Source organism: Triticum urartu, chromosome 2A, assembly GCF_056163025.1.
Source record: "Triticum urartu cultivar PI428250 chromosome 2A, HENAU_Tu73, whole genome shotgun sequence".
NCBI classification, from domain to species: Eukaryota; Viridiplantae; Streptophyta; class Magnoliopsida; order Poales; family Poaceae; genus Triticum; species Triticum urartu.
The window spans coordinates 577,754,673-577,773,362 of NC_141874.1; positions in this window are offsets into that span (position 1 = coordinate 577,754,673).

An 18,690-nucleotide genomic window follows, 5' to 3' on the forward strand; every position below is an offset into this window, starting at 1 on the left:
AAACACCAGGCATAAGGCCGAGCCTTCCACCCTTTACCAAGTATATAGATGCATTAATTAAATAAGAGATATTGTGATATCCCAACAAATATCCATGTCCCAAACATGTAACAAACTCCAATCTTCACCTGCAACTAACAATGCTATAAGAGGGGCTGAGCAAAGCGGTAACATAGCCAAAGAACGGTTTGCTAGGACAAGGTGGGTTAGAGGTTTGACATGGCAATATGGGAGGCATGATAAGCAAGTGGTAGGTATCATAGCATAGGCATAGCAATAGAGCGAGCATCTGCAAGCAAAGATAGAAGTGATTTCGAGGGTATGGTCATCTTGCCTGCAAAGTTCTCCGAGAAGACGAAATCTTGAACCTCGAACACGAACTCGTCTCCTGGCTCTAGCCAAAACAAGAACACAAGCAAAGGGAGAAAAATCAACCACGTGCAATGCACAAGCAACATGATGCAAAACATGCCATGAAATGCGGGATGCGATATGCGATGCATATGCAAGATTTGGAAAGGAATGATTGATCCTGGCCTCAACTTGGAAAACCAAGAGTGCCACTGGAAAGGTGAGTTGATTTCGGTTGAAATCGATATAAAGATCACCGGAATCGGATGCACGGTTTGGAAATGACAAGCAAAACAAATGTGGCACCGGTCTGCGATTAACAGCACGAGACCATCTAAATGCATCAAGAACAACATGATACAACACTCTAACGTAGCAGCAAAATACATGGCAGGGATCCACTCAAGATGCTTGACAAAAGATGAACACTAAGCTACGGCTAATTCACTCAACAGCAGGGTCAAACAAGCATGGCAAAAGTGCAAAAGATAACAGGTTGCAGACTTCGTGAAATTAACATCAAGTCAGGAATTTAACATCAGGAAGCAATGTCTAGAGCACGATAACTACATGTTACAGGAACATATCATGGCAAAGCAAGGCATGGCATGAAGCTACTCAAAGCATACAACAAAAGTACCTTACTGACCATAAGCCAAAAGGGATCAGAAAATACAATTTCAACCACGTGAACATAGCAATTAACGTTAACAGATTCAGACTTAGTAAAAAACTGGAACATGGCAAAACAGATATCAAGTAGGCATGTTTACGAGCTCGATGCACTCACTACAAGGCATTGCATGACAACTAAGCATACACCCAGCAAGTAGACATGGCATAGAAGCTAGACATGGCAAGAACAACAACATAACATGCATGGATCAACAACAACAAGCTCGGCAAAATCGCTAAACATGTTAACAATCTGCCAGGAACATTTTATAGCAAAAGTAGATCTCGATTGACTCGAGCTAGGGTGCTCCATAAATGCAAACAAAGACATGGATGGATAGAGCACCACAATATCTACAAACCATCCTTACTGATCATGCTCAAAAGATGGACGGATCACTCGGAAACAACATGAACACATGGCATAAAAATAAGGACAGGGCAGAGACTTAGAATATCTCTAAGTCCCTGAAGTCAGCAACATTAAGTAAGCTACTTTGCATGCTTGTGCTAGTCACCACAGAGATCACAAAAATACATGGCATACCCCTCTGTAAAGATGGCATGGCATACTTCAAAACACATGTAGAACTCAAGATCATAGCATGCACACATTAATCATGGCAAAAATGACAAAAGTGCATTTGCTGATAACAGATCTAAAACTAACATCACATAGCCCTCTTCCAACAGCATTTCGGGCATCAAGATGAGCTCAAATGAAAATGATGCAATGAGATGAAATGGAGTACTCGTCGAGACGAACATTTCGATATGCTACACACGCGAATCAGAGCAATGGTTGCAAAGATATGACATGTCAAAGTATGCAAAAAAATACTAGGATCTGGGGACTTAGCAGAATATCACATGAGCGCGGGATCACTAAAAGACGCTTAGGGCGAGGTTTAGGCGGGCGCTCACCTAGCGGGCCTGGCCCAGGAAGCGGAGGAGGCTAGGCAGAGGCGGGCCGATCAGTGCTGCGTTGGGCCTTGGCGCTGGATCTGGGCCCACGTGAGCGGTCAACGGAGGCGCGCGCGGATCGGCTGGATCGGGCTCCTCCCGATCCATGGCGGTGGCGGCGCTGGAGGACTCCGGCGACGGGGATGGCCGGAGCCGCGGCAGGCGGCGGAGGAAAGCGCAACGGCTCGGGTCCCCCGCGAGGGTGCAGATCCGAGGAGGCGGCGCGGTGGCGGTGTGCTCCGGCGATGCGGCCGGTGAAGTCCGGCGAGGTCCTGCTCCGGCCGGCGAGGATGCGGCGGCGGCGAGCGGCGCGAAGAGGCGGCGACGTAGAGCGATCTGAGGCGCGAGGTGGCGGCACACACGCAGGATCTCGCGGCAGCAGAGATGGGCTTCGCGGGCTCGCCCCGGGCCTGGGCGGGCCGCGCAGCTGGGAGGCGCGGGGAGGACAGGTGGCACGCGGCGGTTGGCCTGGAGCGGCGCCGGAGATGACGTGTCGCCTCCGGATTGGCCAGAGCGATGTGGCGGCGGGATGGCCGCGTCCGCCGGCGAGACGGACATGTCCGGCAGCACCGTGGAGAAGATGGCTAATGTTTCAACAGCGAAAAATGCGGGGAGGCACACATATTTATAGGTAGAGGGAGCTAGGAGGCTCCAAATGAGGTGCGGTTTGCGGCCACGCGATCATGATCGAATGGCGTAGGTGATGGAGGAGGTTTAGGTGGGTTTTGGGCCACTTTGGAGAGGTGTTGGGCTGCAACACACAAAAGGCCTTTTCGGTCCCTCGGTTAACCGTTGGAGTATCAAACGAAGTCCAAATGGCACGAAACTTGACAGGCGGTCTGCCGGTAGTAAACCAAGGCCGCATGACAAGTCTCGGTCCAATCCGAAAATGTTTAACACCCGCACATGAAAAGAGGTAGAAAGGGACACCAGAGGACATAGGAGCGCCGGATTGCAAAACGGACAACGGGGAAAATGCTCGGATACATGAGACGAACATGTATGCAAATGAAATGCACATGATGACATGATATGCAATGCATGACACGCAAGCAATGACAAGGAAACAACAGAGAATAACTGGAAGACACCTGGCACATCGGTCTCGGGGCGTTACCTACCTATGAAGAGAGCAAAATAATGTATAGCAGGAAAATGAATGCTCCCTATGGTAGCTTGTGTTATATCTCTGGATTCCCCTACAGTTATACTAGCAAGAAAGTTTCTAAATTCAGATTTAGGGGGATCCCTAACACTACCCCATTGTGGAAGTTTGCAAGCAAAAGTGAAATCCTCTAAGTCCATGGTATAAGATTTGTCATAAAGATCAAACATGACTGAAGGAGAATTACGCGAAGATGAATACTCAAACCTCCTCACAAAAGATCTTGTGAGCTCATGATACTGGGGGCATTTGTCTGCCTCAAAGTCCTCAAGATCGGCATTACGCAAATATGCGTTAAATTCTTCTTTGATTCCGCTCGATCAATAAAATTTTCAGAAGGCCACTCACAAGGACGCACTGGAGCGTCTCTTGGTGGCTCTTCGTCAGCATCACGCATTGCAAGCCTGGGTCCTTGCTTCTTTGAAGAACCACCTTGGAACATTTTCCTAAGCATATTTCTTCCTCTGAAAAATTCTGAAATTTTTTAGTAACTTCAAAATAAAAGTAAACCAAACAAAATAATATTGATAGCAACTACTCCTACAAGTGCCTAGGGCCTATATCATGCATCAAAACTACTTTTGACCATATAAATTTGACATGCAAGCTCAAGAACAGGGTCACCTAAGCAACAAAAATTTTCAATGAATAAAGCACTAGAACAAAAACTAATTGGACCAATGGAGGAGTCACATACCAAGGAACAATCTCCCCAAGCAGTTTTGTGAGAGGTGCTTTGAGCAAGGAGATCAAAAATGGCAGCAAAACGAGCTTGGACTCGGGTTTGAGCTGGTTTTTCGTGTTTGGGGGAGGAAGATGAAGTGTGTGGCTGAAAGAATAAATGGAGGAGGGCCACCGTGGGCCCACGAGGCAGGGGGCGCGCTCTATGGGGGTGGGCGTGCCCTCCACCCTCGTGGCAAGGTGGTTGGCCCCCATGGTGTGTTCTCTGTTCCATAAATCTTCAAATATTCTATAAAAAATCATATTTAATTTTCAGGGCATTTGGAGAAATTTTATTTTCGAGGCATTTTTATATTGCACGGATAATCAGATAGTAGACATAAAATTATTTATTTTTATTTTATTTCAACTAAATAACAGAAAGTATAGAAAGGGTACAAAGGGTTGTGCTTCTAGTTTCATCCATCTCATGCTCGTCAAAAGGAATCCACTAACAAGGTTGATCAAGTCTTGTTAACAAACTCATTCCGATTAACATGAAACCGGAGAAATTTCGAATAACACTAGGTTACCTCAATGGGGATATGCACATCCCCAATAATAAGTATATCATATTTCTTCTTGACAGTAGGGAGAGGAAATTCAAAACCTCCAAATATAATCGATGAAATTTTTGCGATAGAATTGATACTATGAACTTGAGGTTGTTTCCTCGGAAAGTGTACCGTATGCTCATTACCATTAAAATGAAAAGTGACATTGCCTTTGTTGCAATCAATAACAGCCCCTGTAGTATTAAGAAAAGGTCTTCCAAGAATAATAGACATACTATCGTCCTCGGGAATATCAAGAATAACAAAGTCTGTTAAAATAGTAACGTTTGCAACCACAACAGGCACATCCTCACAAATACCGACAGGTATAGCAGTTGATTTATCGGCCATTTGCAAATATATTTCAGTAGGTGTCAACTTATTCAAATCAAGTCTACGATATAAAGAGAGAGCCATAACACTAACACCGGCTCCAAGATCACATAAAGCAGTTTTAACATAGTTTCTTTTAATGGAGCATGGTATAGTAGGTACTCCTGGATCTCCAAGTTTCTTTGGTATTCCACCCTTAAAAGTATAATTAGCAGGCATGGTGGAAATTTCAGCTTCTGGTATCTCTCTTTTATTTGTAATAATATCTTTCATGTACTTAGCATAAGGATTGGTTTTGAGTATATCAATTAATCGCATACGTAAAAAGATAGGTCTAATCATTTCAGCAAAGCGCTCAAAATCCTCATCATCCTTTTTCTTGGATGGTTTGGGAGGAAAAGGCATGGGTTTCTGAACCCAAGGCTCTCTTTCTTTACCATGTTTCCTAGCAACAAAGTCTTTGTTATCATAACGTTGATTCTTTGATTATGGGTTATCAAGATCAATAGCAGGTTCAATTTCTACATCATTATCATTACTAGGTTGAGCATCATTATGAACATCATCATTAACATTTTCATTAGGTTCATGTTCATTGCCAGATTGTGTTTCAGCATCAGACATAGATATATCATTTGGATTATCAGGTGGTTCAGCAATAGGTTCACTAGAAGTTTGCATAGTTCTGTCATTTTTCTTCTTCTTCTTTTTAGAAGAACTAGGTGCATCAATATTATTTCTCTAAGAATCTTGCTCAATTCTCTTAGGGTGGCCTTCAGGATACAAAGGTTCCTGAGTCATTCTACCAGTTCTAGTAGCCACTTTAACAGCATAATCATTTTTCTTACTATTCATCTCATTGAGCAATTCTTTTTGAGCTTTAAGTACTTGTTCTACTTGAGTGGTAACCATAGAAGCATGTTTGCTAACAAGTTTAAGTTCACCTCTAATATTAGCCATATAATCACCCAAGTATTTAATCATATCAGCATCTTGTTTTAATTGTCGACCAAAATAAGCATTGAAGTCTTCTTGCTTAAACATAAATTTATCAAACTCATCCAAGCATTGACTAGCAATTTTAGTAGGAGGGATTTCAGCTTTATCATATCTATAGAGAGAATTTACCTTTACTACCTGTGTCGGGTTATCGAGGTCTGGAGGTTCTTCAATAAATAAAGGATTAAGATCATATATTTCTTCATCAGGCGGTAAATTGAGACCATGTATTTCCTCAATAGGAGGTAAATTCTTAACATCTTCAACTTTAATTCCTTTTTCTTTCATAGATTTCTTTGCCTCTTGCATATCTTCGGGACTGAGAAATAGAATACCTCTCTTCTTCGGAGTTGGTTTAGGAATAGGATCATTAACTGGAGCAGGAGCTGGCTCAGGAGGTGCCCAATTATTTTCATTTGTCAACATATTATTCAATAAGATTTCAGCTTCATCCGGTGTTCTTTCCCTGAAAAGAGAACCAACACAACTATCCAGGTAATCTCTGGAAGCATCGGTTAGTCCATTATAAAAGATATCAAGTATTTCATTTTTCTTAAGAGGATGATCAGGAAAAACATTAAGTAACTTGAGAAGCCTCCCCCAAGCTTGTGGGAGACTCTCTTCTTTAATTTGCACAAAGTTGTATATTTCCTTTAAAGCAGCTTGTTTCTTATGAGCAGGGAAATATTTAGCAGAGAAGTAGTAAATCATATCCTGGGGACTACGCACACAACCAGGATCAAGAGAATTAAACCATATCTTAGCATCACCCTTTAATGAGAACAGAAATATTTTAAGGATATAAAAGTAGCGAGATCTCTCATCATTAGTGAACAGGGTGGCTATATCATTTAATTTAGTAAGATGTGCTACAACAGTTTTAGATTCATAGCCATGAAAAGGATCAGATTCAACCAAAGTAATTATATCAGGATCAACAGAGAATTCATAATCCTTATCAGCAACACATATAGGTGAAGTAGCAAAAGCAGGGTCAGGTCTCATCCTAGCATTTGGAGATTGCTTATTCCATTTAGCTAATAACCTTTTGAGTTCATATCTATCTTTGCAGGCTAAAATAGCTAAAGAAGCATCTTGATCAAATAAATAACCCTCAGGAATAACAAGTGATTCTTCATCATCACTTTCATCTTCATAATCAAATTCAATATTTTCAATCTCTCTAGCCCTAGCAAGTCGTTCCTCTAGAAAATCACTAAGTGGCATAGTAGTATCAGGCATAGAGGTAGTTTCATCATAAGTATCATGCATAGCAGAAGTAGCATCATCAATAACATGCGACATATCAGAACGAATAGCAGAAGTAGGTGTAGGTGTTGCAAGCTTACTCATAACAGAAGGTGAATCAAGTGCAGAGCTAGATGGCAGTTCCTTACCTCCCCTCGTAGTTGAGGGATAGATCTTGGTTTTTGGATCTCTCAAGTTCTTCATAGTGTCCAGCAGATATAAATCCCAAGTGACTGAAAGAATAGAGCTATGCTCCCCGGCAACAGTGCCAGAAATTAGTCTTGATAACCCACAAGTATAGGGGATCACAACAGCTTTCGAGGGTAGAGTATTCAACCCAAATTTATTGATTCGACACAAGGGGAGCCAAAGAATATTCTCAAGTATTAGCCGCTGAGTTGTCAATTCAACCACACCTGGAAACTTAGTATCTGCAGCAAAGTGTTTAGTAGCAAAGTAATATGATAGTGATAGTAACGGTAACAAAAGAGTAACGAAAGCAAAGTAATGTTTTTGGTATTTTGTAGTGATTGTGACAATAGCAATGGGAAAGTAAATAAGCGTAAACCAGTATATGGAAAGCTCGTAGGCATTGGATCAATGATGGATAATTATGCCGGATGCGGTTCATCATGTAACAGTCATAACATAGGGTGACACAGAACTAGCTCCAATTCGTCAATGTAATGTAGGCATGTATTCCGAATATAGTCATACGTGCTTATGGAAAAGAACTTGCATGACATCTTTTGTCCTACCCTCCCGTGGCAGTGGGGTCCTAATGGAAACTAAGGGATATTAAGGCCTCCTTTTAATAGAGAACCAGAACAAAGCATTAGCACATAGTGAATACATGAACTCCTCAAACTACGGTCATCACCGGTAAGTATCCCAATTATTGTCACTTCAGGGTTAACGGATCATAACACATAATAGGTGACTATAGACTTGCAAGATAGGATCTAGAACTCTCATATATTAATGAAAACATAATAGGTTCAGATCTGAAATCATGGCACTCGGGCCCTAGTGACAAGCATTAAGCATAGCAAAGCCATAGCAACATCAATCTCAGAACATAGTGGATACTAGGGATCAAACCCTAACAAAACTAAATCGATTACATGGTGAATCTCATCCAACCCATCACCGTCCAGCAAGCCTACGATGGAATTACTCTTGCACGGCGTTGAGCATCATGAAATTGGTGATGGTGGATGGTTGATGATGACGACAGCGACGAATCCCCCTCTCCGGAGCCCCGAACGGACTCTAGATCAGCCCTCTTGAGAGGTTTTAGGGCTTGGCGGCGGCTCCATATCGTAAAACGCGATGATTTCTTCTCTCTTAATTTTTTTCTCCCCGAAAGCAGTTATATAGAGTTGGAGTTGGAGTCGGGGGGTTTCCAGGGGGCCCACGAGGTAGGGGGCGCGCCCTAGGGGGGGGGCGCCCCCACCCTTGTGAGAAGGGTGTGGGCCCCCCTGGTCTTCATCTTTGGCGAGGATTTTTTATTATTTATTGTAAGATATTCCATGGAGTTTCAGGTCATTCCGAGAACTTTTGTTTTCTGCACATAAAACAACATCATGGCAATTCTGCTGAAAACAACGTCAGTCCGGGTTAGTTCCATTCAAATCATACAAGTTAGAGTCCAAAACAAGGGCAAAAGTGTTTGGAAAAGTAGATACGTTGGAGAAGTATCAACCCATTCTGTTAGCTTAGCACTCGATCGTTTAGTATGTTGCTGTTGCTTTCTTCATGACTTATACATGTTCCTATGACTATGAGATTATGCAACTCCCGTTTACCGGAGGAACACTTTGTGTGCTACCAAACGTCACAATGTAACTGGGTGATTATAAAGGTGCTCTACAGGTGTCTCCGAAGGTATTTGTTAGGTTGGCGTATTTCGAGATTAGGATTTGTCACTCCGATTGTCTGAGAGGTATCTCTGGGCCCACTCAGTAATGCACATCACTTAAGCCTTGCAAGCATTGCAACTAATTAGTTAGTTGCAGATGATGTATTACAGAACGAGTAAAGATACTTGCCGGTAACGAGATTGAACTAGGTATTGAGATACTGACGATCGAATCTCGGGCAAGTAACATACCGATGACAAGGGGAACAAAGTATGTTGTTATGCGGTCTGACCGATAAAGATCTTCGTAGAATATGTGGGAGCCAATATGAGCATCCAGGTTCTGCTATTGGTTATTGACCGGAGACGTGTCTCGGTCATGTCTACATAGTTCTCGAACCCGTAGGGTCCGCACGCTTAAAGTTTCGATGACGGTTATATTATGAGTTTATGAGTCTTGATGTACCGAAGGTTGTTCGGAGTCCCGGATGTGATCACGAACATGACTAGGAGTCTCGAAATGGTCGAGACATGAAGATTGATATATTGGAAACCTATATTTGGATATCGGAAATGTTCCGGGTGAAATCGCGATTTTACCGGAGTACCAAGGGGTTACCGGACCCCCCCGGGGGGCTTAATGGGCCATAGTGGGCCTTAGTTGAGAAGAGGAGAGGCGGCTAGGGCAGGGCCGCACGCCCCTCCCCCTCTAGTCTGAATAGGACAAGGAGACGGGGCGGCGCCCCCCTTTCCCTCCTCTCTCCCTCCTCTTTCCCCCTTCTCCTAATCCAACAAGGAAGGGAGGGAGTCCAACTCCCGGTGGGAGTAGGACTCCTCCTGGCGCGCCTCCTCTTGGCCGGCCGCACCTCCCCCTTGCTCCTTTATATACGGGGGCAGGGGGCTCCCCATAGACACAACAATTGATTTGATCTTTTAGCCATGTGCGGTGCCCCCTCCACCATAGTCCACCTCGATAATACTATAGCGGTGCTTAGGCGAAGCCCAGTGTCGGTAGAACATCATCATCGTCACCACGCCGTCGTGCTGATGAAACTCTCCCTCAACACTCGACTGGATCGGAGTTCGAGGGGCGTCATCAGGCTGAATGTGTGCTGAACTCGGAGGTGCCGTGCGTTTGGTACTTGATCAGTCGGATCATGAAGACGTATGACTACATCAACTGCGTTGTGCTAACACTTCCGCTTTCGGTCTACGAGGGTACGTGGACAACACTCTTCCCTCTCGTTGCTATGCATCACCATGATCTTGCGTGTACGTAGGATTTTTTTTTTGAAATTATTACGTTCCCCAACAGTGATTCAATGAAAAGTTGGTGCTGTTCACACTTATCTGAGAGGTAGGGACCGAGGCCGGCATTGTGAACATATTGCTCAAATTCCTCCTTAATGCCCACACGCACCATATATTCATCGCCAGGCCATAAACATGTCTTGTGAAGGAAATATGCCCTAGAGGCAATAATAAAGTTGTTATTTATATTTCCTTATATCATGATAAATCTTTATTATTCATGCTAGAATTGTATTAACCGGAAACTCAGTACATGTGTGAATACATAGACAAAACAGAGTGTCCCTAGTATGCCTCTACTTGACTAGCTCGTTAATCAAAGATGGTTAAGTTTCCAAACCATAGACATGTGTTGTCATTTGATGAACGGGATCACATCATTAGAGAATGATGTGATGGACAATACCCATCTGTTAGCTTAGCATAAATGATCGTTTAGTTTTATTGCTATTGCTTTCATCATGACTTATACATGTTCCTCTGACTATGAGATTATGGAAGTCCGAATACCGGAGGAACACCTTGTGTGCTATCAAACGTCACAACGTAACTGGGTGATTATAAAGATGCTCTACAGGTGTCTCCGATGGTGTTTGTTGAGTTGGCATAGAACGAGATTAGGATTTTTCACTTCGATTGTCAGAGAGGTATCTCTGGGCCCTCTCGGTAATGCACATCACTATAAGCCTTGCAAGCAATGTGACTAATGAGTTAGTTATGGGATGATGCATTACGTAACAAGTAAAGAGACTTGCCAGTAACCAGATTGAACTAGGTATTGAGATACCGACGATCGAATCTCGGACAAGTAACATACCGATGACAAAGGGAACAACATATGTTGTTATGCGGTTTGACTGATAAAGATCTTCGTAGAATATGTAGGAACCAATATGAGCATCCAGGTTTTGATATTGGTTATTGACCAAAAGTGAGTCTCGGTCATGTCTACATAGTTCTCGAACCCGTAGGGTCCGCACGCTTAACGTTCGATGACGATTGGTATTATGAGTTTATGTGTTTTGATGTACCGAAGGTAGTTCGGAGTCCTGGATGTGACCACGGACATGACGAGGAGTCTCGAAATGGTCGAGACATAAATATAGATATATTAGAAGGCTATGTTTGGACACCGGAATGGTTTCGGATAAGTTCGGGCAATTACCAGAGTACCGGGGGGTTACCAGAACCCCCCAGGGAGTCAATGGGCCTTAGTGGGCCATGGTGGGAGAGAGGAGGAGGCGACCAAGTGGGCCCCCCAAGCCCAATCCGAATTGGGGAGGGGTCTGGCCCCCCTTTCCTTCTCTCCTTCTCCCTCTTCCTTCTTCTCCTACTCCAACTAGGGAAGAGGGGAAACCTACTCCTACTAGGAGTAGGAATCCCCCTTGGGGCACGCCATAGATTGGGCCGCCCCTCCCCTCCTCCACTCCTTTATATACGGGGGAGGGGGGCACCCCATAGACACACAAGTTGACAGTTGTCTTAGCCGTGTGCGGTGCCCCCCTCCACAGATTTCCACCTCGGTCATATCATTGTAGTGCTTAGGCGAAGCCCTGCGTCGGTAACTTCATCATCACTGTCATCACGCCGTCGTGCTGACGAAACTCTCCCTTGGCCCCAGCTGGATCAAGAGTATGAGGGACGTCACTGAGCTGAACGTGTGCAGATCACGGAGGTGCCGTGCGTTCCCCAACATCTTGGTGGCGGCATCTCGCGTGGAACTTTCACTTGGTTCAACATAAGAACGACGAGCAGAACTATCACTAGAAGATGCCTCCGAGGATCGTCTCCTCAAAGAACTCCTTCCAAATAGGTTCATCATGTCCGCGTACAATTTCCTGAAAATAAAAAATTTGGAGTGACAAAAATTTGTCAACAAAACTTTGTAAGATTCATTGCAACTACTCATAGGGGTACATAGAGGCCATAGCAAGCATTCAAACTACTTAGAACACTAAGAATTCAACATGCAAGCACATCTACAACAGCACCAAGAGTAGCTAATTATTCAAAGTATAAGCCACTAAAAGAAAAACTAATTGGACAAATGGTGGAATCACATACCAAGCAACAATCCCCTGAAACAGTTTCGGAAATGGAGCTTCGAGCAAAGAGATCAAAATCCGCGGGTTTGAGCTCAAGAACATGGGATAGAGAGCAATGGGGATTTTTTTTCTGGAGGTAAGTGATGATGTGGGCTAAAGAGATAAGTGAGGGGGCCCACGTGGGGTCCACAACCCACCAGGGCGTGCCTGGGGGTGCTGGCATGCCCAGGTGGGTTGTGCCCACCTAGTGCACCTCCCTTTGATGTTTATTGCATCAAAAATTCTCAAATATTCAGAAAAAAAATCGTATTAAATTTTCAGGGCATTCTGAGAACTTTTATTTCTGGCTCATTTTTTATTGCACGGGAAATTCAGAAAACAGACAAAATATGGTATTTTATTTTATTTAACTAATAAAAACAGAGAATAAAAAGTAGGAATAGAAGGTAGTGCTTACTAAATTCATCAACTTCATACCGTTTAAAAATGATCCATTAATAAGGAGGCATTTTCAAGATATCAGTCAAGTGAGTACGCAAAAAGACTGGCCTCAGCATTTCAGCAAAGCGTTCAAATTCTTCATCATCATTCTTTTTAGTTGACTTGGGTGGAAAAGGCATAGGCTTTTGAACCCACGGTTCTCTTTCTTTACCGTGTTTTCTAGCAACAAAGTCTCCTTTGTCATATCTTTTATTCTTAGGTTGTGGGTTATCAAGATCAACTGGTGGTTCTATCTCAACATCATTGTTTGGTTCTTTGTTATTTGGTTGAGTGTCTTCATGAACATCAGCATTATCTTTTTCATTATCACTAGGTGAGTGTTCATTACCAGACTGAGTTTCAGCATCAGAGATAGAAATTTCATTATCATTGTCAAGAGGTTTCTCTATTTCAGGTTCACTAGGAGTGTGCAAAGTCCTATTATTTTTCTTTTTCTTCCTAGAAGGACTAGGTGCACTAGTGTTAGCTCTTTGTGAATCTTGTTCAATTCTTTTAGGGTGTCCCTAAGGATAAAGTGGTTCCTGAGTCATTTTACCCCCTCTAGTTGCAACTCTAACAGCAGAGTCATGCATATTATTATTCATTTCATCAAGCAATTCTCTTTGAGATGTAGCAACTTGCTCTAATTGAGTTTGAACCGTAGAAGCATGCTTTCCAGCACCTCTAACATAATTTGATATTCTAAATAACAAGTCACTCAAGCGAGCAATCATATCAGAATTATATTTCAATTGCTTCATAACATTTGCATTGAAGTGATCTTGTTTTCTAATATAGTTCTCAAACTCATAAAGGCATTGACTAGGATGCATATTGTGAGGATTGTCATTATCACTAGACTTCATAAGAGAATTTACCTCTACCACCTAAGGCATTGGTGGTGTATTAAGCCCATGTATTTCTTCAATAGGAGGTAAATTTTTAACATCCTCAGCTTTAATACCTTTTCCATCATAGATTTCTTTGCCGCTTGCATATCTTTAGGACTGAGATATAATATACCCCTCTTCTTCGTAGTGGGTTTAGCCGGTGGTTCAGGAAGAGTCCGATGATCATAATTTTTCAATATATTGTTCAATAATTCTTCAGCTTGAGCAATAGTTCATTCCCTGAAAACACAACCATCAAACTATCTAGGAAGTCCCTAGAAGCATCAGTTAGTCCATTATAGAAGATATCAAGTATTTCATTTTTCTTAAGAGGATGATCAGGCAAAGCATTAAGTAACTGGCAAAGCCTCCCCCAAGCTTGTGGGAGACTCTCTTCTTTAGTTTGCATGAAGTTAAATATTTCCTGTAAGGCAGCTTGTTTCATATGAGTAGGAAAATATTTTTCAGAGAAGTAATAAATCATATCCTGGGGACTACGCACACAACAAGGAGCAAGCGTATTGTACCAAGCTTTAGTATCACCCTTTAATGAGAAAGGAAACAATTTGAGAATAAAGTAATAACGAGTTTTCTCATCATGAGTAAAAAGGGTGGCTATGTCATTCAACTTAGTAAGATGTGCCACAATAGTTTCAGTTTCATAACCACGGAAATGATAAGATTCAATCAAACTAATTAACTCTGGGTCGACAGAGAATTCATAATCCTTATCATCAATAAACATGGGTGAAGTAGCAAACTTAGGATCACATTTCATTCTAGCATTCAGAGATTTTTTTATGCTTGTGTAATAATTTCTCTAGATCATCTCTATCATTACAAGCAAGAATATCTCTAGTTGTTTCTTCACTTAACATAACCTTCCTGTACCTTAGGCAATTCATATCTAGGAAGGCTAGTTCTAGCAGGTGTTTCAGGAGATTCAGTTTCAAGCTCATCATCAGATTCAACAGCATCATGTTGTATAACTCTAGCAATTTGTTTATCAAGAAATTCACCAAGTGGCACATCATCATTATCAAGCAAGGTACTAGCATCATCATAAGCATCATTCATAGTGGAAGTAGCATCATCAATACCTTGCGACATATCAGAATTGATAGCATGTGGTGGTGTTGCAAGTTTATTCATAACAGAAGGTGAATCTAAAGTAGAACTGGATGGCACTTCCTTACCTCCCCTCATCTTCGAGGGAAATATCTTAGTCTTAGCGTCCTTCAGATTCTTCATAGTGATAATATGATAATAATCCCAAGTGACTCAACAAATATAGCTATGCTCCTGGGCAACGGCGCTAGAAAAGGGTCTTGATAACCCACAAGTATAGGGGATCACAACAGTTTTCGAGGGTAGAGTATTCAACCCAAATTTATAGATTTGACACAAGGGGAGCCAAAGAATATTTGAAGGTATTAGCAGCTGAGTTGTCAATTCAACCACACCTAGAGATTAATTATCTGCAGCAAAGTGATCAGTAGCAAAGTAGTTTGATAGTTTTGATAGTAGTGGCAGCAGTAACGGTAACAGTAACCGTGATAGCAGTAATTTTGTAGCAAGTGTAACAATTCTGATAGCAGTAGTAACTTAGCAGAAACAATAATGGAAAGTTCGTAGGCATTGGATCGGTGACTTGTTGGATGATATTCATCATGTGACAGTTATAACCTAGGGCGATACGACACTAGCTCCAGTTCATCGATATATTGTAGGCATGTATTCCATAAATAGTCGTACGTGCTTTATTAAAAGAACTTGCATGACATCTTTTGTCCTACCCTCCCATGGCAGCGGGGTCCATATTGGAAACTAAGGGATATTAAGGCCTCCTTTTAATAGAGAACCGGAACAAAGCATTAATGTAACATCCCAATTTTCAATTTGGATGTTATACCTAGGTCATCATATGCATATCATATTTTATTTGCATTTTGGTTGTGATCCTAGAAATCTTAAGCAACTCAAGGACCCAAGGAGAGAGTTTGAGGTTTCGTTTATTTTCATATTTGAATTTTCTCAAATTTGAAAAAAGGGTCATTCTGATTTTAATATTTTTTCTCTCCGAAATATTTCCAATATAAAAATAAAAGAGTGGAGATAAAATGACTTCTCTAAAATAAGAGGAATATTGGAGGGAAGTTTTCAAATCAAATAAATATTTTATTCGGAGTTTATTCGAGGTTTTATTTGAATTAGAAAAATATGCATTTTTAGGCTAGAAAAATGTTCACTTTGTTCTAAATATTTTATTTAGATGGTGAATTTTTTTTTTGGAATTTTAAGAATTTTTATATATTTTTTTAGGATTTTTCTTCGGCGGAATTCCTTAAAAAAACTCTTCGCCGCCCGACTGGGCCAAAGGCCCAGCCCAGCCGAGCCGCGTCCGCGCCCCCGGCTCCCCGTGCGGGAGAGTCCCCGCCGCCGCGCGTCCTGCCGGGGCACGCCTCCCGTGGCCGACCCCGAGCCGGCCCCCCTTGCCCAAGTCGCTCCCCCGACCCCTTTAAATAGCCGCGCCGCCCCGCCACCCTCCCCACCTCGAGCCGCCGCAGGGCCGCCGCCGTTGCTCGCCGCCGCTGCTGCTGCACGCCGCTGCCGCTCGCCGCGCCGCCACCGCAGCCCCGCGCCGCCCGACGCCGCCACCCACCACCGTCGATCGGATCCGTCGCTGACCGGTTTTGTTTCGGTTTTCGTCGGTTTATTTCGGTAAGCCCTAGATCTAGTTCGGTTTTTTAGTAGATCGGTTTTTTCTCAATTTTCTCCGGTTTCGTTAGTTAGCGGACGTTCGCCCGAACGCCCCTATTCATGAACATGTTCGTTCGTCTCTGCTAGCGAACATTCTTTCGCTAGTCTTTTCTTTATATTTTTATTTTTGGCCAGGGACCTATCCGTGATTATTTTATCGCAGATTAGCCCTGATCTTCAAACACTCGCAACTTTTCAACCGTTCGTCCAAATCCAGTGAAACCAATGCCAAAATCTTCGTCTCGAACCCCTCTTTCCAGATAACCAACTTGAACATGATTTTGACAATTTAAAATTTGGTTGCAAGCAGATTTGAATTCGAACTTTTTTTGAGCGTAGTTTGAGTTTCGTAGCTCCGATTTGAGTGTTTCTTTTTGCAAATCGAAGCTCTTCAGTTGAACTTTCAATTTGGACTTTCTCATCTGAGTTTTACCCTTGCATCTATGCTTGAGTGCTTATGTATGCTATTGTTTTGTTTCCGATAGAGTTTCCAGAGTGCGAAGCATACTACTACGAGTCACTAGGGTTTTCAGATCGTCAGCAAGGCAAGTAACTCTTTGATCATATTCCTTTATTACCTAGTTTTTATGCATTATATTCAATCCTCAAACACTGCATGGTTAGGATTTGATAACTTATGGGTATTGGGAAGTAGTAGTTGAGGTAGTACATATTGCCCTTTTATTTAAACCCTGGGAGTTTCTTCTACGTTATGCTTATACTGCTATGCTATGCTCATAGACGTGGTTTGTTTTGAGTGATACATGACAGTTGTGAGTATTATTATGAACTAAGGGTTTATTTAAGGTGGCTACTTTAACACACATCTGGGTAGATTGTTTGTGGGCACTTGGGGCAAACCAGTGCTGTCCAAGGAGATCCCGGGGAATCCGTGTGATCATCCTATGGTCCGCCACCCAGGCTCAAAGGGATCATATTGTTATTCATGCTGGAAACTTCTGTATGCAGCCACATGCCAATATGGGCTCTGGCATAGTTGAGTAAGTTGTGGGAATCCTTTCCATGATGGGCTAGCAGATGTAGGGGATTGTAGGTGTACCGGCCTATCTATCAGTTAAGGGAACCTCTTCTAAAAGACTGTGTCTTGGTCATCTGTTTCTCAAACATCATGCAGTGCGAGAAATACAACGGAGGAGATCGAGTCTTGTGGGGAAAAGTGCGCAAACCTCTATAGAGTGTACAAACTAATCATGATTAGCCATGTCCCTGGTTATGGACATCTTGAGTATCTGGTGCTTGAATCATTATGTTGATCTCATCACTTTATTTAATTAATAATTTGTTGGGTTAATGATTACTTTAATTGGGATTGAGATGGGGTTTCCATTCTCAATGTATATCAACTACCATGATAGTTAAATAAAATATATTCCTTTGTTGTAGGGAAAAATTGGCTTTTCGCAAAAACATAATAACCATAGAGCCTCCACCAGCCAAATATGCATTTAGCTGTAGCTGTTACATGTTCATTGCTCTACAGTGTTATTTTGCCAGCATATTCCATGTGTTGACCCGTTTTCGTGCTGCAACATATTATGTTGCAGACTTTTTAGATGAAGAGTAAGGTGCACTAGGTCGTTGTCGTGCACTCAGCTATGCCGTTGGAGTTGATGGACTCGCTTTATCTTCCAAGCCTTCCGCTGTTATCTTATTTAGTTGGCCTTAAGCCATATTATTGTAATGAGTTCTCTTCTGAGACTATCGATGTATTAAATGTGTGATTGAAACTCTTTTATAAATCCTTCAAGTACTATGTGTGTCAGCATTACCGATCGAGGGATGACACTTATGCACAGAGATTTGACCGTTTGAGGTCGGATCGCTACAAGATGGTATCAGAGCACAAGCTGATTGTAGGACGCGACCACTAAGATAAGCCATAGGTCACTCTTCTCTACTCATTTCTGACTCCTCTTCATTTTCCACTCTATAGACGGCGGACCCGAGGAACAAGTTTGCTCAACCAGATGAAGACACACCGTTTGGATGACATTTGAAGGAAGTCACTAGGTACCTGAACATCGGAATACCAAGCTTCACCGGGACCTACACCACCACTTTACCAGAAGAGGAGCGTTGGATGATTCGAGTTCATGTTCCAGGAAGGGCATTTACACCAGTTACTGAGCCCTTAGAGTTTTCCTTTGATGCACCAACTTGGAGTCTAGGAAAGAGCATGGCAGCCCACATCGCCATGGGACACATCGGCGAAGTCTACAACAAGGATCTTAAGGACACAATCTACCAGATATGTGGGCGCCGAGATGAGCAATGGGAGATGATCAGCACCAGGAGGGACAGATCCATTGCAACC